A 15,314-nucleotide genomic window follows, 5' to 3' on the forward strand; every position below is an offset into this window, starting at 1 on the left:
GCTGTTGTCTAATCCGCTTGTGATTAGAGCATGTGTGATGATTGGTCTGGTGTCCAGTGGGAGATGCTTGAAGATTTTATGTAACATGTGGTTGATGTAGAAACATGAGGAGGTGCCAGCGTTGACCTGGGACTTACTGGTGAGGTTGGTGTCTAGGATGAGGCTTAGGTTCCTGCCTTGGTTAGTTGAAGTGGGTGTGGGTCCAAGTTCGGCTGACCACCAGGTGGAGTCCCAAGATGAGCTCTTATTCCTGAAGATCAGCACTTAAGTTTTGTCGGTGTAGAGCTTGAGTCTGGTTTCTTTTATCCAAATGGATATGCTGGTCATGCATTGTTTGATGTTTGTCTTGGTGGTGACTGTGTCATCTGAGGAGGAAAAAATAAGCTGGTTGTCGTCAACGTAGGAGATGATTTTTATTCCCTGGCAGCTGATGATGTTAGCCAGAGGAGTCATGTACTTGTTGAAAAGTGTGGGGCTGAGAGATGATTCCTGTCGGACTCCACAGATGAGGTCCTGGGTTCCAATATGAACTACGTGAGCCTGACTCGTTGAGTTCTTCTGGAGCATAAGGAGGATACCCATTAGTGAGCTGCCTTGTATTCCCCCTGTGTGTAGTCTGGCGATGAGTGTGTGGTGGGAGACGGTGTCGAAGGCAGCAGAGAGGTCGATGAGGGCAATGGTCTATCCATGGTTGAGGATAGTGTGTATGTCATCTCTGGAAACAATGAGATCTGTTTCAGTGCTGTGGTTGTTTCGCAATCCTGATAGTGAGTCGTCAGGGAGTTTTTGGCATTCTATGTGGTCAGATAGTTGTATATTGATGGTCATCTCGATTACTGTGCCTGGGAAAGGAAGTAGTGAGATGGGTCAGTAGCTGAATACTTCAGGGTTGGCTAATTCTTTTTTTTAGGAGGGCAGTACCTAGGGCATGTTTCCAGCTATCTGGGAAGGTGGCTGTCTTGAGGGAGGTGGTGTTGATGGATGTCAGTGCAGCGCTGATCGTGGCTCTTACTAGGTTGTATATAATGTGGGGGCAAGGATCTGTGGGTGCCCCTGAGTTGACTGTCTTCATTATTGCTGCAGTGTCCTCGATGGATAGAAGGTTTCGTGCTATCAGTTGGTTGTCTTTGGTTGATGAGGCTAGCAGGCTGGGAGGGTCGATGGGGATGGCTGGGGTTCGAAGATGCTGTAGATCTTGGTAATTTTTCATGGAAGAAGTCGGAGAGGTTGTTGCAGAGTTCTTTCGTACCGGTGATAGTGTTGGTTGCGGCTCTTGAGTTGGTGAATATCTTGACAATGGCAAAAACATCCTTGCAATTGTTATAGCTAGATTAAATTGTCATGGTCAGGGCCTTTTTCTTGGTCTCTTTCACTTGATGGTAATAGTGTCTAAGTGCAAACATGTAGGTGTTTGTTGCGGTGGTTACTCAGTGGTTCTCCATCTCATTTGTTGTTAGCAAACTCTCTTCGATTGTCTGAGATCAATTTGTTGTACCAGCTAGCTTGTTTGTTGGATCTTTTGGGTTCGATGTTTTTCAGGTAAACCAGGGTATTGGCGCAGAAGGTGATCCAGTTGAAGTTTTTTGTGTCATTGGTAGGGTCTGGGTAGTTTAGTTAGAGGGCGTAGAGCCATTCCGTTTCTGTAACTTCTTTCCAGCAGCGGCTTCGGGTGTTGCTACACTCCTTAGGGCTGGTTGGTGGCCATGTAATGTGGAAGGGGATGATGGAATGGTTGTGCATGGAAGTAGAGTGATGTGGTTGACTTTAACCTTATTGATAGAGGAGAAGATGGGGTCCAGGGTGTGTCCGGCAAAGTGGGTAGGGCCTTGTAAGAGCTGGGTGAGGCCCATGTTCTGTTGACTTACGAGCAAGTCAGTGGGGTTGGAGTCTGTGGGGGTCATCGAAATGAAAGTTGAGATCACCTAGGAGTTTAAAGTGTTTGGGTACATTGAGGTCAGTGAGGAGGTTACTGAAGTGGGTGCATGGTCCTTGGGAACAATAGGCAAGGGTGCCTTTGATAGTGGTTTTACTGTCTGTCTGAGCTTAAAGTGCATGTGTTCCATAAAATTGGATTCTTGGTCATTGTAAGAGATACACTTGGCATCTCTGTGGACGATGACAAGCCCTCCTCCTGCTTTATGTGGTCGGTCCTGGTGAAGGATTTTGAAATCAGTAGGGATGGCTGCGGGGATGTGCGGGGCTGATGTGGGGTTGAGCCAGGTTTTGGTGCAGAAGAGGAGGTCAATGATGTCCCAAATCTTGCCGAGCGAGCGTGTGTTGAGGAGCATGCATGCAAGTGAGTGTTCTGCTGGGTGGGGGTGTGCTGCTGGGTGAGTGCGGGTCTTGAGTTCTGACTTGTGGAGGGGTGCAGTGTGTGTGTGTGTGTGTGGTGGGTGCGGGTGTGTGGAGGCATGTGATTGGCAGTGCGAGCAAGCAAAGGGGTCCACTGTGGCTTAAGGTGTGGCTCAGCAGCAGCGTTTGTGGTGATATTCAGTGTTGAGCAGGTTGACTTCATCTGCAGTGTAGCTACGGGATGCGTTTGGACCAGGGTTCCTGGCATTGGGCGAGTATGGCGCAAAAGGGCCTGCCTTTGGCGTACCTTCGAGACGCCGGCAGCACAGCCACCTGCTGCCTCCATTAGGAAGGGCCTTGGAGAGTGGGAGGAGCGTAGGAGCAGTGGGCAGGCTCAGCAAGAGTGGAAAAGTCTAGCATGTAGAACAGGAAAGTCCTGCTGGGAGAGCGGAAAAGTCTGGCAGGACCAGTAAAGTGGGAAAACACGATTCGGTGGGGTAAATCAGGGTGGTAGAAACCGACAGAAGAGACCAAGATGCCAAATGAGCAGTAAAAGGAGAAAAAGATGCAAAAAAGGACTGTTAAGAGGAACAAAGTATGCAAAAAGGAGCAGTTAAACAGAGACAGGGGGCAGATAGAACAGACGGCACAAACAAAGAGAGAAGAATAGTTGCCAAGTCGGGGCCAGAACGAGCAGCTCATTGGAAAAACGTCAGGAAACGGACACCTACACGAGTCAAAAGGGCAAGGCCAAGTCATGGTCACACTGAAGCAGAAAGGAGACACCTAGGCCCCCACTCCTATTTTTTTTGTTTAAATATCCTTTATTAGGGGTACAGGAGAAGTGAAGCATGAATGGTACAATACATATATTATTACATCTCAAGGATGTCTGTCATGTATTCGGGGCATAGCACCCAATGCAGTGGTTTTCTTGCTTCATACATCATGGCTACATTTTCCATCACAAACGTTTCAAACCATGTTCGTGTAACAAGGATATAAATTCCGAAATAAACATCAAGGGAAGGAGGGGAGGGTAGGAAACAGGGGACATGGAGGGAAAACCAGGAAAGGGTGGATATGGTCAGCTGATACTGGGGTAGGAGGTGTGCGTCTTTGTTCGGGGTGTGGTATCATGGGGAGCGTGTGTGACACTCAGGAGTGTCTAACGAAGTGGGCATGACCCGGGGGGTGAGAGCATGCCTGACACTACGGAGATCAGGCGTGAGGGGAAGGGCGTGATGGTGGGGGCGACATCAGACGTGTCCGCGTGGAGTGCGCGCAGTGGGTGCATCGCCGGCGCTGTCCGGGTGGATGATTCCTGTCGTGGTTTGTGTGAGAAGGCGTTCCTTGCGGAAGGAGGTGAGCATTGTGTCCCAGAGTTGCGCAATTGGGAACTGACGGAGGCCTGCCGTTTCCTCGTTATGGAGGGCGGTGCTTTCCGCTTTTGCCCAAGTGTCTAGGGATGTGTGCCAGTGGTCTGGTAACGGTGGGGTAGCTCTCTTCCAGTGTTTCGTGAGCAATCTTTTTGCTGTGAGGAGGGCAAGGTCCCAGAATCGAGAGGGGGCTTTGTTTAACGTAGTTCGCTTATACAGGCCAAGTAGGCATGCCTCCCATGTCAAGTCAAGTCAAGTCAGAGAATTTATATAGCGCACTACATACCCAGAGGGTCCCAAGGCGCTTAGAAAGGGGAGGAGGATTACTTGTCAAATATCCACGTTTTAAGTTGCTTTCTGAATGCTAGGTGGTTCTGGGTAAGGCGAAGGTAGGCGGGGAGTGAGTTCCATGTTTTAGCAGCTAGGTATGAGAAGGATCTGCCTCCCATGGTGGTCTTGTTGATGCGAGGTACGGTGGCGAGGGCTTGGCTGGAAGAACGTAGTTGGCGGGAGGGGGTGTAGAAGGACAGTCGTGAGTTGAGGCATTCTGGTCCGATGTGCGGGATCGTCATGCCTGTGCATTTGTCCAGTGTCGTAAGTATCGCCCCCCAGTATGTCTGAATCCGTGGGCACTGCCAGAGCATGTGTAGTAAGTCTGCCTCTTCCAGCGCACATCTCGGGCATTTGGCCGCCGCTCTTGGGAAATAGCGATTAATCTTGTTGGGTGAGAGGTACGCTCTATGTACTATGTAGAACTGTATCAGTTTAAAGCGCGCGTTCCGTGGCACGTGTCTGGGGCCCAATAGGATCATTTTCCACTCCTTATCTGTCCATGCCCTCCCTCTGTCTGTGGCCCAGTGGTCACGCAGTGGTTGCAGCGAGTGTTGTGTGTGTGACAATAGTGCTTGGTGTAGCCAGTGCACCACGTGTGTGCCATCACCCATGACATGTAGGCTCTGTATCAATTGGTGCGTCGGCAGTTCATCAGTGATGTTGCCTCACCGCTGTGTGTATGCGAAAAGTATCGAGGCGTGCTGTAAAAATTGACCCGTCGGGAGACCTGTGTCTGCCGCTAGCGTTGCAAATGGTATCAGGACACCATCAGCATATAGGTCTGCCATAGTGTCTACCCCAGTGCGCGTCCAAGGTTCCAGCGCTGTTTCTGTGACTATAGAGGTGGACTTGGGGGTGCCGAGGAGTGGTAGCGCCGGGGCATATGGCTTGGTCGCCCTCGTGAGCCGTAGGCTTCTGTCATAGCAACGTATCGCCACGGCGACGTGTAACTGAGTGGATTTCCTTGGGCATGTCAGGGGGTGGAATAGTGTATGTAGCTGCGTTGGGGAATACATGTCCGTAAACGTAGCAGTGTCTCCCAGGTGGTTGCCCGCTAGCCAGGCGGTGACCCATTGTAGCTGGGCTGCCAGATAATAAAGTTCGAGGTTCGGTACCGCGAGGCCTCCCTCATCGACCGGGGCATATAGTTTCCGGAGGGCTACTCTAGGCCGGCCCGTGTTCCATATCAGGTCTCTAACCATGGAGGCTAGTTCTCTAAAGGTGCGCGCCTGTACGTACACTGGCAGGTTGGCGAAGTAGTATAAGAGTCTGGGGAGTACAATCATTTTTGTCAGTGTCACTCTACTCGGGACATTGAGTGGTAGGGATTTCCAAAAGGCAATCTGGGATTTTATAGACGTGATGGCACGCGTCAGGTTTCCATCTAGTACAGCTTGTGGTGTCCTGTGGATGTACACTCCTAGGTATTTGAACGTCGTGTGGTGCCACGGCAGCCTTTCCCCATTGATCGTGACTCCGGGGTCAGGGATGTCAGGGTTGAACGAGTATGCACCTGATTTGGCCCAATTAACCTTGAGGCCTGACATGGTCTCAAAGGATTGAAAGATCTCCGAAAGGCGTCGAGGTATGCGGGTGAGGTCCCTGATGTATAAAAGGAGATCGTCCGCATATAGCGAGACCGCGTGTATGCCTTCCGCGAGCGGGATCCCCCAATGTATGCCCTCTGCGCGCAGTAGTGCAGCAAGGGGTTCAATGGCTAATGAGAACAGTAGCGGGGATAGCGGGCAGCCCTGCCTGGTGCCGCGTTGCACTCTAATGGCGTCAGAGAGTAGCCCGCCCGTGCGGACACGCACCACCGGGCGTCTATATAGCAACCCCACTAGTTCAATAAAGTCATCCCCGAGGTCGAATCTGCGCAGCACTGCCAGCAAATAGGGCCATTCGAGCGAATCGAATGCCTTCTCCAGGTCCAGGACTAGACATCCCGACCTGGGCCAGTCTTGCATTGCATACTGTTGTACCCTGAATAATCTACGGATGTTTTGGGAGGTGCATCTGGAGGGTACAAAGCCGTTCTGGTCATTGTGTATCAAGCCGGGTACCAGTCCTGCCAGTCGTCGGGCTAGAGTCGAGGCCAGTATCTTGTAATCAGTGTTTAGCAGCGCTAGGGGCCTATATGAGCCGAGTAGCGTTTCATCTCTACCTGGCTTTAGGAGGGACACTAATGTTGCTTCTTTCATGGACTGGGGTAGGTCTAAGTCATCCAGTGCCGCAGCAAACACCCTCAAGAGCTCTGGAGTTAGGATACCAGAGCATGCTTTATAGTACTCCGCGGGCAACCCATCAGGGCCAGGCGCCTTGCCGTTCGAGAGGGCAAAGATGGCGTCGCGGAGTTCCTCGGCAATCAACGGCGACCCCAGGTCCTCTCGTTGATCATCTGTTAGGGTAGGCAGCATGATGTCTTCCAAGTACGTGGCTATTACCGATGGTGCGGTCAGCAGTCGGGATTTGTACAGCGCGCTGTAATGAGCCACAAAGGCCTCGTGTATCCGCGCCTGTGTGTATACCACCGGGCCTTCCAACGATTGCACTGCTGCCACCGGCGTGACACGCTGTTCGCGCTGGATCAGCCACACCAACAACTTGCCTGGCTTGTCGCCAGAGTGGTGAGTGCGGGCTGCGTGGGCCTTGTAATTGACATTTTTCAATCTGTTAATCAGGGTATCATGCTCTGCCCGTGTTTGTATTAACTCCGCGGTGGGGCCAGCGGTTGCAGACTGTTCCAGTAGTAGCAGGTCAGATTCGATGCGTCTGAGATCCGCCTCTAAGTGTCGCCGGGAGTGTGCTTGGGTGCCTAGACATTGGCCCCTGAGGACCACCTTGAACGCGTCCCATTCAATCTGAGGTGTTGATGCCGAGCCCGTGTTGTCTTCAAAATATTGTGCCGTCTGTGCGCTGATGGAACCCCTGAACGTGGCGTCTAGCAGGAGATCGGGCTGCAACCGCCATGTGGGTATTGGTGGTCGAGGGTGATCCCACCGCAGGTCTAGGAGGTGTGGGTTGTGGTCGGAGTGTGTGCGTCCCATGTAACATGTGTCCGTGACAATGGGCAAGAGTTCACTAGAGACCATGAAGCGATCAAGGCGGACATGCAGGGTGTGCGCCCCCGAGTAATATGAGTAGACCCTGGAGTTTGGGTTGCGAGAGCGCCATGCATCCTGCAAGCCCCATTGTATGGGCCACGCCTGTAACGCCTTCGTGGTGGCCTGAGCTTGTGAGTTGGGTAATGTAGGATGAGAGCGGTCAAGTCTCAAGTCTAGCGAACTATTGTAGTCCCCGCCAATGACCCATGGGACCCCGTGCCAGGGGGCTAGTGTGCGTGACAAGCCTGTGAGAAAATCCGCTAACCCCGTGTTAGGCGCATAAATTGAAGCGATTACCATTGGGTTACCATCTAATTTGCCGTGAATAGCCACGTATCTGCCCTCGGGGTCTATGTGTACATCTTGTGTGGTCCAAGGGATGCCCGGCCTGACCCATACCAGCGTACCTCGGGCGTATGATGAGAACCCTGTAGCATAAAGTTGTCCGCGCCACCTGCGTCGCAGCGTAGCAATTTCAGTGTTGTTAAGGTGGGTTTCCTGTAGGAGGGCAATTTGAATGTGGTGGCGTTTGAGGTATGAGTAGATTTGGTAGCGTCGGGATGGTGTGTGTATACCTCTCACATTCCACGTGCATATCTTAAAGGGGAACATTATAGCAATTGAACCAAACCTCCCGCCCGTCTCTGCCACCACCCCTCAATACATGCCCGTTCATCATCATGAAATCGGTCCCCGCCACCCCATAAGCATTTGACGTGGCACTCCAGTGCTGTGTGACCATGGGAGGGGGAAAAAACATGGCTATCGAAACAATAAACCATTGAACAATATGAACTTGCAAAATACCAAAAGGTCGGATGCGAAACGTGCTTCCGTCCATACTCTCTAGGAGAGCAACAATGTTCAAGTCTAAGGGGGTGGTTGTGCTACATGCACAGGTTCAGACGGATTATGTCAATTTATTTGTGAAGTGAAGGCTTATTGCCTTCCCGGGGGGAGCGTTTCAGTCTATGCCGCCCTCGTATTGGATGAACCCATCACACACATGCGTAAGATGCCATACATTACGTGTTCCAGTCGGGTCATCACCAGGCAAGGCAGAGTGACTCCGTAGCTGTGCTTCGTCAGGCGTGGGCTCTCATCGCCAGTGCTTGGAGTCAGTACCATCGATGTAACCCTTGGTGGATGTGTCCCATGGGCGTAGTACGGAAGACGAGGGGGTTAGTCTGCCATTGCGCACAGGGTTCGTTGTAGTCGTAGTGGCGTTGGCCCGCCGTGATGGTCACTTGTATACGTGTCCGCGGGGAGTTGCATCCGGCGCCTGCTCAGCTGATGTAGTCTGCCGTTTGGGGGGTGACATCAGGTCGGACATCCGATGTCGGGGAGTCTGGCACTCCATAGATTGCTTCATCGTCGCTCTGGAGGCCTTGTGTGCCGCCGCTTGCCACCTCGCTCTGCTCAGGGGAGCCGCTGAGTTCCATGACGAGGCGGAGGGCATCTTGCTGCTCCCGCCGTCTGGCATCTGCAGGAGGGGAAGGCCGGGTCGCCGCATGTGTGTCCGGTTGAGAATTCCGGCGGGGCCGTCGTCGCCGTCTATGATTGCCGGATTGTCGTCGCGACGCAGGGCCTGTCGCCGTTCTGGGTTCCGTGTCGACTCCGCTGTCTAGCCAGGATTCCACTTCCATGGGGTCCGTGAAGAAGTGGGTCCGTTCACCCGCCACAACTCTCAGCTTCGCAGGAAAGAGAAGGGAGTACTTGAGGCCCACCTGTCTCAGTCGTTTCTTCACTGCGAGGAAGTCATGTCTCTGCCGCTGGACCTGTATGGTGTAGTCCGGAAAAAACATCACCGATGCGTTCTCTATTCGGATCTCCTGGAGCTTGCGGGTCTCTCGGAGTATGGTGTCTCTGTCGCGATAGTTCATTATGCGGATTAGCATGGGCCGTGGGTTGGAGCCCGTTGTCAGAGGTTTGGTGGGGACCCTGTGAGCCCGCTCAATCACGAAGTGTGGGGAGAGTGATCCTTCCGGCAGGAGGCCTTGTAGCCACTGCTCCATGTGGACCTCTGGGGACCTCCCCTCCCATTCTCCGGAACCCCGACCAAGCGCACGTTGTTCCTGCGGGTCCTGCCTTCCGCGTCTTCAGCCCTGTCTTCCAAGTACTCCACCCTGTTCAGCAAGTCCTGGATGTGTTTATGCGACTGGTCCGCTCGGGGTTGAAGCGTCTGCATCGTGTCTTCCAAGGTGGTGGTGCGTTCCGCCAGCTTTTTGTGGTCCGCTCTTAGGTGCGTGAGATCGATGACTACGCTGTCGATTTTGGTGGCCAGGGAGGTGCGGGTTAGGCTCAGTGACTCCTCAAGTCTCTCCATTGCTGCCAGCATAGTGTCCAGTTTGGCCGCCATCTGGTCCGAGTCGGTGTGTTTCCCGGTTTTATCCATCTTGGTCTTCTGGTTAGCGTTGCTGGAGCCAGTTCTCGTTTTGGGCCCGTTAGACATCTGCGTCACTCCCTTGGGCTCAGCCAAGCAGTCCACGTCGTCCTCAGGAGGCCGGTTCGTGCAGTCAGCAGTCCAACCGCTGGACAGGCGTGCGCTGTATAATGTGCGTGGACCCCGTGGTGACACGACCCCCGGCTGTGGTCCGCGGCGTCTTGCGCTTGGCGGGTCGGTATGATCTGGCCAGTGCGTGGTGGAGGGTAAGTGTGTGGCTCAGTGTGGAGGGTCATTCACCGCTGCAGGCCATGGGGGATCTCAGCGGCACATCCAAGGCGCACGTGGTCACGCAGTCGTTTCTGGGGTTGGGCCGGGGGCGAAATCACGGTCTTACCGGCACTTGCCGCCACGTGGGCTCGCCTCACGGATCTTGTCGCCAGGTCTTCATGGTGGCCCTGCCGCGTTGCCGGCGTTTACCTCACGAGGGAGTGAGGCGGCTGGGCTGCAATGCGTCCTCGTGGCCGGTGAGTCGGGCCGCACCGGCCGCCGCTCGGTCGCGTGTGGTAGGGTGGCGTCGCTCTGTTCCACGAGGCTGTACCGCCAGCGTGGTGCCTTGGTGATCAATAGACCGCTTGTATAGCCACTGTGTAGAGCAATTCTGGTGTGGCAGGTCGAGTTCGCACCCTCCTGGCGTTTCGCGCCCTTTGCGTCTGCCGGGCCGAGCTCTGGGCCTGTGTCCTCGGCTGGAGCCGCGGTCCGTCCTGCGCGCCTCCCGAGGTAGGGAGCGAGGAAGGCGGCAGCAGCCCGGCGAATGCTCCGGTGTGCCTCGGGTGTACCAATTTTTCCCAAAGTCGGCCAGCAGGCCGGCGGCGATGTCCGGTGTTGGCGCTGGTGATTTTCGCCGTCCGCAGGCGGCGATTGCACGGATAAGTGCCCCAGGAAGGCAGGCCTGGCGCGGAGCTTCACTCCAAGGCGGCCATTCCCGTTGCGTGCGTAGCCACGCCCCCTAGGCCCCCACTCCTATGTGAATGTACTCAATTTAAATTGTTTTATTCATAGCATTAACATCAACAGAAGCAGTCCCAGTAGAAAACACACAGTACATATATCTCTCAATATAGTTGCAAAAATATTGTGTTCTGAATATACTCTCATATAGTAAACTATAGCTGGCCCTGAGGGGCTTAAACAAGGGAAGAAGAAAGGAGCAGAGAGACCAAAGAAGTAATTCAGTATTCACTCCTGGACTGTAACAAACCTCAAAACTGTCTCTCACCTTACTTTTCTCAAAGGAAGGTAGATCAATTAGAATAATATTAGAATAATATTACTGTTCCCCAGTGCGCCTAAAAACCCACAGCCGGATGTACGTGTGTGAACTTACTTGGAGAAGTGTGGCTCACCGATTAGAGCGGCAGACCCTGAGGCAGAGGTCTGGCCCGGGACCAGGGTTCAATTCCCGACGCGGCAGGGTCTTGGGCTCAATGTCCACAGACTCGATAATTCTCGCCTAGGTGCCTACTCTAATCATGGGTCCCACTCTGCAACTCTGGGCAATAGCTTGCTTAATCTCCACAACGGCCCTGAAAGCGCTAGGATGCCTGGCCTCACCTTGGGGGTGCCCAGTAAGGGGGCATCTCACAGGGAAAGCCAGGAAGGGTTTCACAGCGGTATACAGCGCCAAGATACCTTTCAGGTGATAGTGCGCTTTACAAGTATACACACATTACACATTTGATGCTTTACCCGATGCCTGGCTGAGAAATTCCAACTCCTGCCTGACTTCCATCTGCTTTTTCCTGGCCAGAGTATCAGGGTTAAGGCCAAGAAAGAATAGAAGTGTAGCACCTCCTAGAGATACCGTTTTTTGACGTATGCTTGCACTCAGAATTCCATCTCTCTAAACTATAAAGTTAGCGCGACCATCAAGGCATCTTCTGTTTAATTTCTCTTTGTGTATCCTAGAGGGATCACCATGAAAATCTTCCTCCTCAGATGCTGTTCTGGCTGGTCTCTTTCAATTGGAAGTCTGTTCCTACTTTGAATGTCTCTACAACAAGAAACTCTGCTTGAAAGTCAGAACCATAATAGTATGGGGAAAGTCACCCCAGGCATGTTAGACAGACTTTCAATTCTCATCTAGTTTTGAGATGACCTCTATTGCACATATCTTGAAAGAAATTAAACTCTGGAAATCATCTCCATTAATTTCCACTAAGGTTTTGATTATTTCATACTGTATTCCTCGGCTTTTTATGCTTCCAGCCATTCCTTCCAACTTCACATTTGAAATGTCTTTCCAACGGCTCCATCGGTTGTGTACACACCTCAGTAATTGAATATAGGTATGTTCTTGCACCAGGAACTAGCCCAGCTTCTGCCGAAGAGCCCTCAGGCACCTCTTTTTTAAGGTGGTGTGTACTCCTGTGGTTTGAAAAAGGCCCTCTTTGTGGTGCCTCTTAGACATGGCTGTTTCAATAACCAGGGCATAGCAGACCCAAAAGCACAGCCATAGTGTCACAGAGCTGCCGTGACGTGTTGTCCTCTAGTTACAGGCTACAGCCCTCCTTTCAGGGCTTTGAAGGGCCTCCATGCACCAGAGCTGTGCGTTGGAATTATGTCCGTTTTTTTAGCCTGCCATGCAGCTACCTACACTGTTAATCCATCCCCCGGGGGACCATACAAAAATCAAAGTGACTCGGCCGAAGTCATCCTGGTTGCCCTGCATTGGGCCAGGAAATGGTGTGTTCTGGGCCTAGACATCTGTCCTCCAATCTGTCTACTGACTCAAAACGATCTTGTCGCTGCAGCAGGGCAGGGTCTTTCACCCGTACCTGCTCAATCTATTCTTCCATGCATTGACATTGAGGAGCAGCAGTTGAACTCTTTTGATCTTTCTCCGGAAGTAGTGGATGTCATCCTTGTGACCAGGTGTCCTTTTAGTCTGTTTACACCGGCCACTGGGACAAGTTTGTGACTTGGTGTAGCACTGTAAAGGGGACCCATTGCAGGTCAAACTGTCAAATATCTTGTTGTTTTTTTGGCCCGGAAAGGATTGTCAATGGGTTAAAGGTGATTTGTCGGCCCTTTTGGCCTTTTTGAGAATACTGGATTAGCCACCCTTGTTCACATCACCCGTAGTGATGCAATTTCTCACAGGTTTAATCCTCATGTTTTCCCTCTAACCCCTTCATGATCCCACAGTGGGACCTCAGTTTGGTCCCTAACTTCTTAATGAGCACTCATGTTGAGCAGTTGCACAGCTGTCCTCTGTCTCCTGAAGACAGTCTTCCTCCTTGCAATAACTTCTGCTTATCATGAGTGAGCTTCAGGCTCTGTCAGTCCAGTTACCCTGCATCAATTTCTTTCCAGACAAAATTTTCGAGCTGAGGACTAGAGCAGCATTTATACCAAAGATTGTGACTCCCTTTCATGTTTGACAGTTGCAGCACACTTCTGACGTTCTTTGCTCTACCTCATTCCCTAAAAGTGTAAGAGAGACTCCATCATTTGGACCCCAAAAGAGCACTGAGCTTTTACATTGCATGCACCAAAAACGATCATCTCTTTGTGCTGTTCTCTGGGGCAGAGAAAGGCATGGCAGTGCAGAAGAGGACTTTTTATAGGTAGATAGTCCCCTGCATTAAGATCTGCTACACAGTGGCCAAGAAGCAGCCTGCAGGGGGAGTAATGGCCCATTTGACCAGGGCCAAAACTGCTACCCTTGCATTGTCACACATTGTGCCTGTCTCGGATGTTTTTCAGGCTGCAACATGGACATTAGTGCGCACGTTAAGTAAACACTACTGTCATGACAGCCAGGTCTGATAGATAGGGTATTTTGGCCGTTCGGTCCTTTAGGACTTTTTATTCGGAACCATTGCACGGGCGCCTGGGGAAGTACTGCTTTGGCATCTATTCTAAAGGTGAGGAATCTGCAGGAACAAGTATCCCTCAGAAGAACAAGTTGCCTTCAGTAATGCCCTTTCTGGTGGATACTCTATCTAACAGCTTACTTTTTACCACCCTACCACCTTGCCGTTCTGTGAAATTGCTGCTTTTCAATCTAAAGAGGTCCTAAATTATAGATCTGCACACTGGCACAAATAATTCGTTTTTTGCGCTCTGTCTCAGAAAGGCAGACTGTATCAACAGAGAAATTGAAGTTAGTGTCACAATGACACCTACCGGGGTGCAGGGGCTAAGCTGAAAATTCTTAGAGATCCAGTCTGTTGTGTGGGTATATTCTAAAGGTGAGGAATCTGTAGTTAGATAGAGTATCCACCAGAAAGAGCATTACCGAAGGCAAGTAACTTGTTCTTCATAGGACTAAACTGCCTCCTGACTACTGAACACAGACCACCACTTCTCCAGGTCATCATTAGCTCAAGAGTAGAATGCTACAACTTTTTGTGTGTCAGACTTTATGTTGTGCAGTCGGACAGCTGCCAGAACAGCTGAATAGGTCTGTGATAGCAGTATTAAAGAATGCACCAGAGACCGCATAACACTTAAACTGTCTCAGCCGCACTGGCTACCATTCGCCAAAGGAATTCAGGCGAATTGTTTGTTTATTATCTATTGTGCGCAAAGTATCATAAAAATAGATTTGAACATAAACTGATCAAGCGGAAACAAACATAATAATACAGTAGAGGATTAAAACAAACAAGCTAAAATCATACATTAAAACAAAAAAAAAGCTTAGACAAGTTCACTGTCCACAGAAGTGTTTAAAATGTCATCACAGTAAATGTAATCTTGTGTAGGGGTGAGAAGGCCAACTATCTTCGGCACTGAACAACAATTTCTCAAAGGTATGTGCCGACTTGATGTCCCAGATGCATTCTGGTATTTGTTATCTATATGTGATAACTTCTAAATAGTATTATATTGGACCTTTGTCAGGTAGTACCCCAAGGTCCCAAAACATCAGTATCACCCCATGGATAGTCCGTTCTGCTGTACCACAATTCAAGGTCTGGTGGGATGCAGGTTTTACATCTCCATATACTGGGAACCTGCCTACAGGGATATCAGTATCTTGTCTATTTCTGTGTTTTTCTTTATAGGATGACTGAGTTACACTGCTCACCAACCTGAGTAATCCACTCCTGGGGAAATAGTGTCCAGCCCATGGCCTGTGATGCCTTGGCAAACATGGTTAGATCCCATAGTGGGTTAGCAGGGGTTTCTCAGATTTATCACCCTTGGGCTGGCTGGCAATGAAGCATTGCTAATCTAAACATTCTAGCTGTTTCAACACAACAGTGTGTCTCACTTTGTCCATTAGGAACTACCCCTTAAGAGTGGTATGCAAAACACAACTGGCCACTACATTTTGTACCAAAGATTTTCTTAATGTCATTCCGCGGACACCACCGAGCAATATAACATAGGCAGCATACACTACAGCTTTAAAAGCCTCTCATTCTGTTGGCGCACTGGCCTTGGAGCCAACATTTCTGTTGTTAAATATTTGTTGTTGAATTTTAAACCCGTGCAGGTGATGCTAATTAAATAAAAGTTGGGCCAACAGACTCATCAACAATTGTAGAGTAGAAAGAGCAAGGATCACCGAGATGGCCGCGCTTTAGCTCGGCTCCGTTCGCCCGCCTGTGTTTTTCACATTTATCCTGCATTTATCCTGCCCCGGGAAGCCCTCCTTGCTGTGTGGTACTACTACGACGCATTGCAGGCACTTACCACTTGTTCCGGTTGTCCTGGCTGCTGTGGGTCCGGTGCAGTGCCCCCGACCATTCCCGGGACTCGAGGGCGGACTGGCCTGGTTCTTCGTCCCGGCTCCTGGGCCGGATGCAG

The 15,314-nt window shown here is 51.2% G+C and overlaps 1 protein-coding gene across 2 annotated transcripts in view; it reads left to right on the forward strand.

Annotated features, from left to right (window-relative positions):
- SNX25 (sorting nexin 25) overlaps window positions 1-15,314 on the forward strand; it is a 1,269,225-nt gene that overhangs the window by 1,237,632 nt on the left and 16,279 nt on the right. The gene's annotated exons all lie outside the window — the stretch shown is intronic.

Source organism: Lissotriton helveticus, chromosome 2_2 (assembly GCF_964261635.1).
Source record: "Lissotriton helveticus chromosome 2_2, aLisHel1.1, whole genome shotgun sequence".
In the NCBI taxonomy this organism is placed as follows: Eukaryota; Metazoa; Chordata; class Amphibia; order Caudata; family Salamandridae; genus Lissotriton; species Lissotriton helveticus.